Genomic DNA, 9,987 nt, shown 5'->3' on the forward strand with positions numbered 1-9,987 from the left:
TTTCAAAGTGATATTCTTTGGCGCTTACTTTTGTTTAATTATTTGTTTTTAAGAATTTTGAATTAAAATACAGTTAGTTCTATAACAAAACCCATTTAAACCCCAGTTTAAAACTTACAACAAAATTCAAAAAGTTTTCACCCAAATTTCAAACTTTTTCCGTGTTAGAATTTTTTTGAGTACTCTTTATTTTTATATATAGCCCACTAAATTTTAGTGCAAGTTTCAAGTGGCTAAAAGTTATCGTTGGTTTTTTAGATTTTTTTTGTCACATTTGCTTCCATAAAACGAATAAACACAATTTATTTCTATATGTGGTCTTCCATCTTTTCACAAAAAAAAAAATCTAAAAATCAAGGGTAATTTATAGCCACTTTAAACTCGCATATTGTCACACTTAAATTGTGTGGGCTATAAAACTGTGTACTCAAAAAAATTCGAACACTTCGAGAAAAAGTTTGAATTTTGGGTGAAAATTTGTTGCATTTTTTGTAGCTTTCTACAAGGTTTTAAACTTGGGTTTTGTAAGAGAATTAACTGTATTTTGATTGAAAATTCTTAAAAACAAAGAAATAAGGATATCACTTTGAAATTTGGTGATATAAACATGAAAAAATATACATATGTTTACATGTTGATCGCCATCATCTGCCTTCTTGTCAGTAACAATAGAATAAAAATAAATAAAAATTGACAAAATAATAAAAAATCTCTTTTTTATTGATAGCTTATGTTCAAAAAAAACTTCTAATGCAGAGCAAAATAAGTGCTCACTATTTTGCGGCCATCACCCTTCAAAAGTAGTTAGTTACGGCCAAAGGAATAGTTAGTAAATAGTTACCACTAGGCGACTTCTAGTTAGTTAATAGTTAGGTACAAACTAGTCCCATTTCCTGCCGGGTTTGTGTGTACATACAGTATATATGTATGTACATATGTTGGTTTGCTTCACTATCACCAAGTGTGACTCTCGCTTACTTAGTTGTTATTGTTCATATGCTCATATGTATCTACCTACCTACCGATTCTATTTTGATCTTCCTCCCTTTTTATATTTCGTTGTTCTCTTTTCATTCTTACATCTTTGTCATTTGCTTATGTATGATCGTTGTTCATTGCAGATGTAAATGTGTGATATTATACTTTTGCCACGCCAAACTCAACGTCCTCGATAGTATAGTGGTTAGTATCCCCGCCTGTCACGCGGGAGACCGGGGTTCAATTCCCCGTCGGGGAGTTCTCAAGCGTTTTTTTTTTAAGAATTATTTATACTTTTTTTTTGTTGTGTTTTCATTTAAACTGAAATGTGTATGGCTTGACAGATCTTGGTCAGTGTGTGCGATATTTCTGGCACTACAAAATGCAAAATCACGATGCCGTTTACCAGTTCCCAGTAATTAGACTGTAATATTTTCTGAAGAATAACCACTATTTGCCCCACCGGCTTACATATATGTATACTCACGCACTTTTTGTGGGGGTTTTTATATATGAAAAAGTACTTTAAAAGTACTGGACTTGCTTATGGGGTAAGCCCTCAAGTTGCTGACTCTGGTTGCAATTTTCAGCATAATCCTTCAAGTGACTTCGTTATTTGAATTTACGCTTATTTGCATTTTAATTACAAATACAAACAATTTATTTCGTCTTCGGAATTTCCGATATTAATATATCGATATTATTTTAGTGGATATATGTAACAATATTGTATACTGTGAATTTAGAATATCGGTATCAGGCCTGCCACTTGGCTCAAAGCGTGCGATTTTTTGCCCTTTTTCACTTCAAATGGCACTCAACTTTTCAGTATGGCACAAACTGTAGAAAGACCCTTTTGAAAAATTGTAATAATTCTATACAATTTTGTGAAATCTTTCGCGAGTACTACTTTTTCAACTAAAAATTTCTGGTTTTTTAACTTTAACTTACTTATTTAATTTCGGTATGAATTACACCAATGTTTTAGGAACGTGGATCTTATTTTATTGCTAAAGGGGAAGGAAAGAAACAATTTTCTTTCTACTAAAAAGAATGACACTTTATTTGGCACCTTTTTATCCCCAATATGGCACCTCATAATTTTTACCCACCAAAACCAGGGATGATAAATGAAGTTTTCGAAATTGTACCAAACGTCAGAAAAAAAATGTATCAAATCTAATAAAAATGTACCAACAAAAAATTTTAAACGCTTTCACAAAAACAATAAATGTTTAAAAGAAATATACATTTATTTAACGCCTTTTAAATAAACATCTTGTAAAAATATACATATGTATATGGGTATTTTCATACGTCGCATACGTGACAGTCGTACGTTTCAATGTGATACACACAAGGAATACCATTTGTTTTCTTTAACTTTTTTGGGCCATTGTATATCATATAATTAGCTCTATATTTAACCGAAAAATGAAAACAATCGAACTGCTTGGTCCTGAAATATAAGCATTTAAAGAGAGCGTCGTTCGAATTTTTCTTTTCTTACAAAATCGCAAAACTCTGCGAATTGTGGATGGCTATTTTCATGAAACTTATTTTAATATGATTTGGAGCAATTCTAGTTGTTTTTAGAGTTTTTTGAATTAATGCAAAATGTTTAAATTTTCTTTTACAACCCCAAGTGTGAAACGTCACGTGACGTAGCGTCACGTGACATAAATTTCCATCGTTATATTTTTGTTAATATTGCTTTTAAATTAATTTTTAACGCAAATAAAACATGTATTTTATGTAGAATATACTTCATATTTTGACTTCAGCGCCTATTCAGGTTGAATTTTTTGGAAATCTATGACTTCAGGAGCGCACCCAGGAATATATTTTGGGAGGGGTTTATACTTCTGAAAATTCGCTTCAGATAATATGCTCTTTAAGGTACATTTATGCAAGTTTTTTCATAAATTGCACTTTATTTACATAAAATTAGCAAAGAACTCAAACATTTGTAACCGACTTCGAAAAACGGAGAGGTTTTCAGTTCGTCGGAATATTTTTTTCTTTTTAATGTATGCTACCGCAAAACTTTGAACCACGTGAACCGATTTCAATAATTCTTTTTTTTTAAATCGGAAAGATGGTACCTCAAGGGTCGTCCCGTAATTTGAAAATTACTTGTTTAATATAAAGTTCTAGTTACTGGTTTTCGACTGATATGGTGATTTTTCATGATTGCCTAATTTTTTTAATATTTGGAATAGTTACCGGAAAAATTAAATGAACTTTCATTTTTATTATGTAGGTAATTTTGGTGGAACAAATTCGAATTTGGTAAATTAAATTTTCGAATCCTTGTTAAGTACATATCAGTGGTAAACTCTTTTAGGCTGTAAGGTGTAAAAAAAACAAAAGTAAGTGAGTATGCATTGCATATTTTTATGACAATGGTTTCATTCGCAGTTAAACTTTTAAGAGCTCTCAAGAAAAACGAAAAAGTCATATAAAATGACGCAGAAGAAATGGAATTTTCTTCTATCAAAATTTCTTAAATCAGTTTGCATCTCTCAAGAAAAAAATGCTCGTATGTTTATTTCTTCAAGAAAATTTACCGCAAAAGCAAAGTGCTTTTTAATAAAAAATATTTCTTGTTATTTTTCTTGAGAGCTGGCTTTAGCATACAGTTTGCATTTCAGGTTATTAGATTTAGGGGGGGGGGTTGAACCCCAAAACCCACCCCTTGTGTGCGCTAATGTATGACTTATTATGTTTCAACTACATACGCCAAATTCGAACCAAATCGGACCATAAATACGGTTTTTCGAAATATCTCAACCTTTACGCAAATATGATTCTACTTTACATAGCCAGTATATATTTTAAAAAGCAGACAAATCGGCCCGTAAATACGTTAGATATAAGATTTTTATTTTTTTTTGTCGTGGGGGACCTTCCGATGGAAACACCCATATGTATTAAATGTAGAATAAAAATTAGTCAAGCATTTTACTTTCTTTGAGATCGTAAGTCACATTTTTTTTTAAAGACCATGTATGTATTTTTATATCATGACAAAAACTTTGAGAAGGTTTTATATAATCTTTTGCTTTTATTAGGAATCGAGGGTTTTTAATTGTAATCTGTTTCTACATTTAGCTTTTATCAGATTCTGAACAGAAAAGTCACGTTCAATTTTTGCGGAGGAATGTGGAGGAATAGACAATAAATAAAGGTATTTTAAAAATGTTTGCAAGCATCGGGTCGTTCAGGTCGTTTTGAATTTATTTAATTCGTTCCATAACCTGCTTATATTATTTAAATTTTGTTAAGTTTCCGTGATCCGCTAGAAAAGGTGTGAGGTAGCAAAAGACAAAACCATTTCTATAAGTACTCAGAATTGCCAACCTTGTAATGAGTAAAAATTTTGTCGAAGTTTGCATGGAGTAAAGAAGGAAAAAGTGTATTTGTATAAATAGTAGACGTTTTTAACCAGCGTAAATATAAAACCAATAGATACGCACACAGCGCTGCATTTCCAAAATGTACCAAAAAGGTCATGGGTGTCAATGTACTTTTTGGTTTCAAATTGCACCAAAAAAGCACAATTGTGGCAAACTAACTAGTTGAAGTTCTGACTTTTTCCGTGGAACGAACCGCTGACTTTGACATGGCTTATACACCAACTTAAATTTAGTTGCTGCATAAGCAGAGATAAACTAATTTTGCTGTGTACACCTTGAAATTTATTCAATTAAAAAAGTAACCACTCAGAAGTCGTTTTATCCGTTTGAACCGAGCGATCATCGAAGAAACATCAACTCAAATATGCCATAAGACAAAATCAGAAATGATGTTCATAAACCTCACGCTGCCAGATAAAACGATATGCCTCCTCATCGCAGGTTATGCTTCTTTCATTTTGCAATGAAAGTAAATGAAGACTGACTACAGAAATGATCCTGTGAAGTATAGTCTTAACTTTAACATGCTCCGCAGCAAATACTTTAACGCAAATGCTAATAGCACGGTTGAGAAGTAAACGACAAAATAAGAGCAAAAGGCGTCTTATTTACGTTTTGTTTAAGAACTCAACAACGTTTAAAATACACAAATATATTGCTCATTCATATACTATAGGCAGCGAGCTGGTGGCCACCTTTCACTAGTGCGCTACTAGTTGAGTAGGTAGCAGTGCATAGTATCAATAGGTAGAGTAGAGAGGTAGGAATTTTAGTGGAAATGCCATATGTACCCTGCAGTGAAAAGCCAAACCAGTCAGAAAAAATATAGTTCATTAACTAGTATGTGCTAAAGCGATGGCCTACCAGTTCGACAATTTCGAAGAACTTAAAGCTCAGTTAGTCTAGACTTAATTTCCGTAACTTAACTTAATTTAATATTTTGGCTAACCTGTTATATGAGAAACTGTGTTGGCGGTTAGTTAAAACTTAACTTACCGTAAGAAACTTAAGAACCTGTAGATTTTAGGTTACGGCCTTACGGAAATTGAGAGCGGTGAGAGAATCAGGCTTGCCAGACTCTCGTTTTTGTATTTCTTAAAAATAAATGAAAGCAAACATTTTTGTTTGCATACATTTTTTTGATATGGCATTTTAGCCAGCGAACTGTTAAACAGCTGAAAAAAGAAATACAAAAACAAAATATTTCCGCTCTTGGCTTAAGTTGACGTGTTGAATAACCATTGATGATTTCTTACGGTAAGTTAACTTAAGTTAAGTCTGGACTAACTGAGCTTTTAGGCGTTTAACGACATCTACCTTCGAATTGCCAAAGCCAAAAATAAAACTCGGGTAATTCCCTTCCTTACAAATGTCGGCTGTGGCGTCGCGTGAAGACTGTCGGTTCTGGTTCTGAGATCACAGTTTCGCTTGCAGGCGATTAAAATAAGCCAAAATAATTATGCAATTAAATATAAATAAATGGGCAATTCTCAGAAACTTCGAACTTTTATGTGAAAAAAATTTTTATTTTTAAATCGCGAGCACATGTCTGAAATTTTTAGTATACGTTCCTTCAGCTGCTGGAATACAAAATCCAACGTGGTGCAACGTTTTAAAGTAATGTACTATACGTTTTTAACGTTGGAAGTGGAATGTGGGCGTAAGTTTAGTCCGATTTCGAAAATTTTGAACATATAGCTTTTTCATGCCAAGGTCAATAACTGAGCTGAGTTTGTTACAAATTGATAAATCGGTTACCGTGATACACATACATTGAACCGAATAAAAACTGGGACGCGACATTTTAGTAAGTTTTGGCTATTTTTATTTAGTTTATTTAACGTTTATTATTTTTTTATGAAAGTATAGCTGATTACTTAACAAACACGACATAACTTCAAATTTTAGACTTTGTCCAAAAATTATGAAAATTCTGCAAAGTTTGACCAAAATTTCTAACTGCTTGATCAGCGTCTGTAGACAAAATATTGGTATTCGGTTTTAAAGCCCATCAAATGAAGGCTGGCATCTACAGCCCAGGATCTTTCATTTGACACCTCATTTTCGAAAATCGAACGAGCAGTGCAGATTTGATGACGTGGGCAAAATATGCCTTTGGGTCAGTGCACGGACTTTACCACTTTCTTGGTAGATCTATAAACTTTTTAGCTGTATTTTATTTTCTACCATTTTTAACAACAAAGACTATAAATCTACCAATATTTTCCCCAAAAAAAGCATACATATTTTAACATGGAATATACCTAAAATAAAAATGAAATGTTAGCACTGACCATTACCAATTTCAAAGTGAAATTGCATCTCTATAAACTATTTATGGAAATACTTTTCGTTTGCAATACTTTTTTTTTTGTGGGAGACTGCCAAACGAATTTTGTGCAAACTTAAAGCATTTCAAAACTAATTTTATAAAAAAAATTTGAAGTAATTATTTGTTTTATTTTAAAATGTGGCGAGAATCAAGGCATCTGTGATCGAATCAAATTCGAATCGAAATTTTTTTACAGCTTTTGGCTTTTTCAGTTCAAAATGTGTTTGAGAGAAAACGGCTGCCATTTTGCTTCGTTCGATTCGAAAAGTTCAAAAACAAAAATACCACTAACAAATTTTACGCAAAATTACATTAAGAATTACAACAAATATATCATTTTGTTATTAAGAACCCCCGAGGCGAAAATCCAGCTGCTTTGTTAGTACCATCTTTCGCTTTCATTTATCCTAAATGAGTAAAAACTATCTAATATTGGCTCCTAAAAAAAATCTACCAACTTCTACCAATTTATGTAAGTAAAATCTACCAATATTAATTTTTTCGAAGTCCGTGCACTGCATCGATGTTTTCTGTAAACTGACATCTCAAGTACATCGATTATCCGAACATCGCTTTGTCTGAAGTTCATGGAGAGGAAGATGCAGTTTATAGCTCATAAAATGTTAGTATAATAAAGTACAAGTTTCAATGGCGCGTATTCATAGTCCAGCAACTAAGTCGAAACTAACAAAGTTGCTACTTAAATTTAAGTACCAACTTAAAATTTACTTCTATTCATAGTCGCATTTCAGACTTATATCGAGCCCTAACCGCCAAAGTAACATAAGCGAAATTTTTTCAAAATTTTCTTTTTTGTTGCAGAAATATTCCTAGAGCATCTAGATGCCTTTTTGCATCAAAAAGAAAATTTTGAAAAAAATGTCGCTTACGTTATTTTGGCAGTTAGGGCTCGATATATCTGCACATATGTAAATCCGAAGATACCAAACTTTTTAGGCAATCAAAGCTCCATTCACCTACAATTTTTAAGAAAGTTTGTTGAATTTTATTGAATATTGAACAAAGTTTGAAATTTGAATTTCTGTTAAAGAAAGAACAGTATTTTTATAAAAAATAACCAAAATTAAATAACAAAAAAATTATGTTAAAAATTGTCGAAATATGTCGCGGCTATATTTTTTTCGACCACTGTATGTAAACAAGTGACAAGAAAATATATCTAAAATTCAACGTTTGTAGAAAAGCTTTCGGCTCACACATAGAGAGAGTTAAGTACCCCGCTGAATACCGTAGCTTTTTGAACGAGAACATACATATTTACGTATACTTATATGGTTTCCGGGTACAACGGGAAATTGATGGTAAGTCTTATTGGCTTATTAAAAAGCCTCAGTATTTCTAAAACTACTATTTACCTTTGAAATATTAAAATAACAGTTCAAAGTACCATTTAATTGGAAAAATACTTTCTTCGCTTTTTTTAAAAATAATACTAAGAATTTTGCTTTAAACTATATATTTGCAATTTGATTTTTGGCGAACTGCTTGTGTACTATGATGTAGAAAATTTTTAAAATTTTTTGCGTAGGCGGCCTTCGACGGCGCTTTGGGTTTATAACGCTTACGAAGTAGGATGCTCTTTTCACTGTTGCCAGAAAAGAGTGGCAGAAGTATTTTGTCATCGAACACAACTTAAAAAAAAAAAAAATCAATTTAACTTTGGCGGCGAATAATTGTTTGAGCGTCCTGTTAAATTAATACAGGGCATCCTTGATCGCATCGAATTTTATACGAAATTTATTTTTGAGCATTCGGCAGTGAGCTCACCTTTTCAATTCCAATTGTATTGGAGAAAAAACAGCTGGCATTTCAATTCATTCGATTCGAATCGAGTTTCTTTAGATCACGGATGCCGGTATTCGAGGTCGGTTTTATGTATAGGTTTTTTATTGAATATTTTAGTCGCGTGAAATACATTTTTGTTGTTGTATATAAAAATACAGTTTATTGCAAGGCTGTATATATAAAATATTCTAGCTACCCTGCAGAAAAAAATTACCAATTGATAAAAAATAACGAACTTGTATGTACTTTTTCTTGCGGGATTCCGATAAAGTACATAAATAACTTTTAGTTAACTCAAAAAACTGATTCAAATCTAGTTGAAAAGTAATACAGAAGTCATGCAAACCTAATCGGGTTGGTTGGTTTTCTTTAAACAATCCAACAAGCATTTCTGAGGGTGTTTTAAAAATAACTTAAAGTATTTAAGGCAAATGTTTACGAGAAAATCAGGAAAAAATACCTTCTTTTTAAAATTAATTATAAATTTATATTCATACGCTTATAAAAAGGTGCCGTTTCGATTATAAATCGTTTTTTTTTTAAGCGTTTTATAAACTAAAAATATGGGTTTGGCAGCTTTATGTTTGGCTTAGTAAACTTTAAAAACCCTACTTTAAGTTTTTGATTTTGCTTGCTGTGAAGTTTCTATTTAAACTTCATCATACAAATTTTACTTTGAATATACTTCTCTTCTGCACTTCACAAATACTTTTTCGAACTCAGAACAAATAAAATGAGGAACTATATTTTAAGTTATAACTGACAAAATTCGAATATGGGACCACCTACAGCAGAATATGTAAACAAATGTGTTAATGTTAATTAAAAAAGTAAATAGATAAACAAGTAAAAAAATGTTAAAATATGTTTTTTTTATTCATATTTTATGTGCAAAAGTAGTTAGTTACAAGTAAGTTGACACCTTATGTGACTTTTCAGAGGCCGTCACCATAGAAATATATGTAAATAGTTAGCTTTCCTCAAAAAAAAAAATAAACAGATAATAATAACCTTTAGCTCTTTCCTAATAAGCTCCAAGTTAACTTATAGTTAGATACATTTCCTGCAGGGATACAAAAGGATGAACAGATTACCAATTTTCGAATCTAATCTGACTGTAATAAATTTTGTTTGTGCCTTAATTAAGACAACTTTTCAACCAAAACTCAATACACTTCAGTCACATCTAATTTCCAATATGTTTGTTTTAATCAAAACTCAACCAACTCAAATCCCATTAAATACGCATAAGTACGCGCCAGTGCACGCCTCTCCATTTCGTTAATTACAAAATACAAATATGAGAATTTTCAATTTGATTTTCATTACATTTCATTGCATTTGCAACACTTGAGTGGTCAACACTCGAAAAATTGTGTGGCCAGCGAGAGCAGCAGGCAAAATGGACAACGGACGTTGGCTGGGCGGTCGTTGGCCGCAGGTTGGTGCACA

At 32.0% G+C, this 9,987-nt stretch overlaps 1 non-coding gene across 1 annotated transcript; it reads left to right on the forward strand.

Moving 5' to 3' along the window:
• The first annotated feature begins 1,165 nt into the window (after positions 1 to 1,165).
• TRNAD-GUC (transfer RNA aspartic acid (anticodon GUC)) lies at positions 1,166 to 1,237 on the forward strand. The gene has a single exon. It is a non-coding gene; the product is annotated as a tRNA-Asp (tRNA).
• Positions 1,238 to 9,987: the final 8,750 nt, after the last annotated feature.

Source organism: Rhagoletis zephyria, unplaced genomic scaffold (genome assembly GCF_001687245.7).
Source record: "Rhagoletis zephyria isolate East Lansing unplaced genomic scaffold, Rhagoletis_zephyria_1.1 Rzeph_scaffold_03099, whole genome shotgun sequence".
NCBI lineage: Eukaryota > Metazoa > Arthropoda > Insecta > Diptera > Tephritidae > Rhagoletis > Rhagoletis zephyria.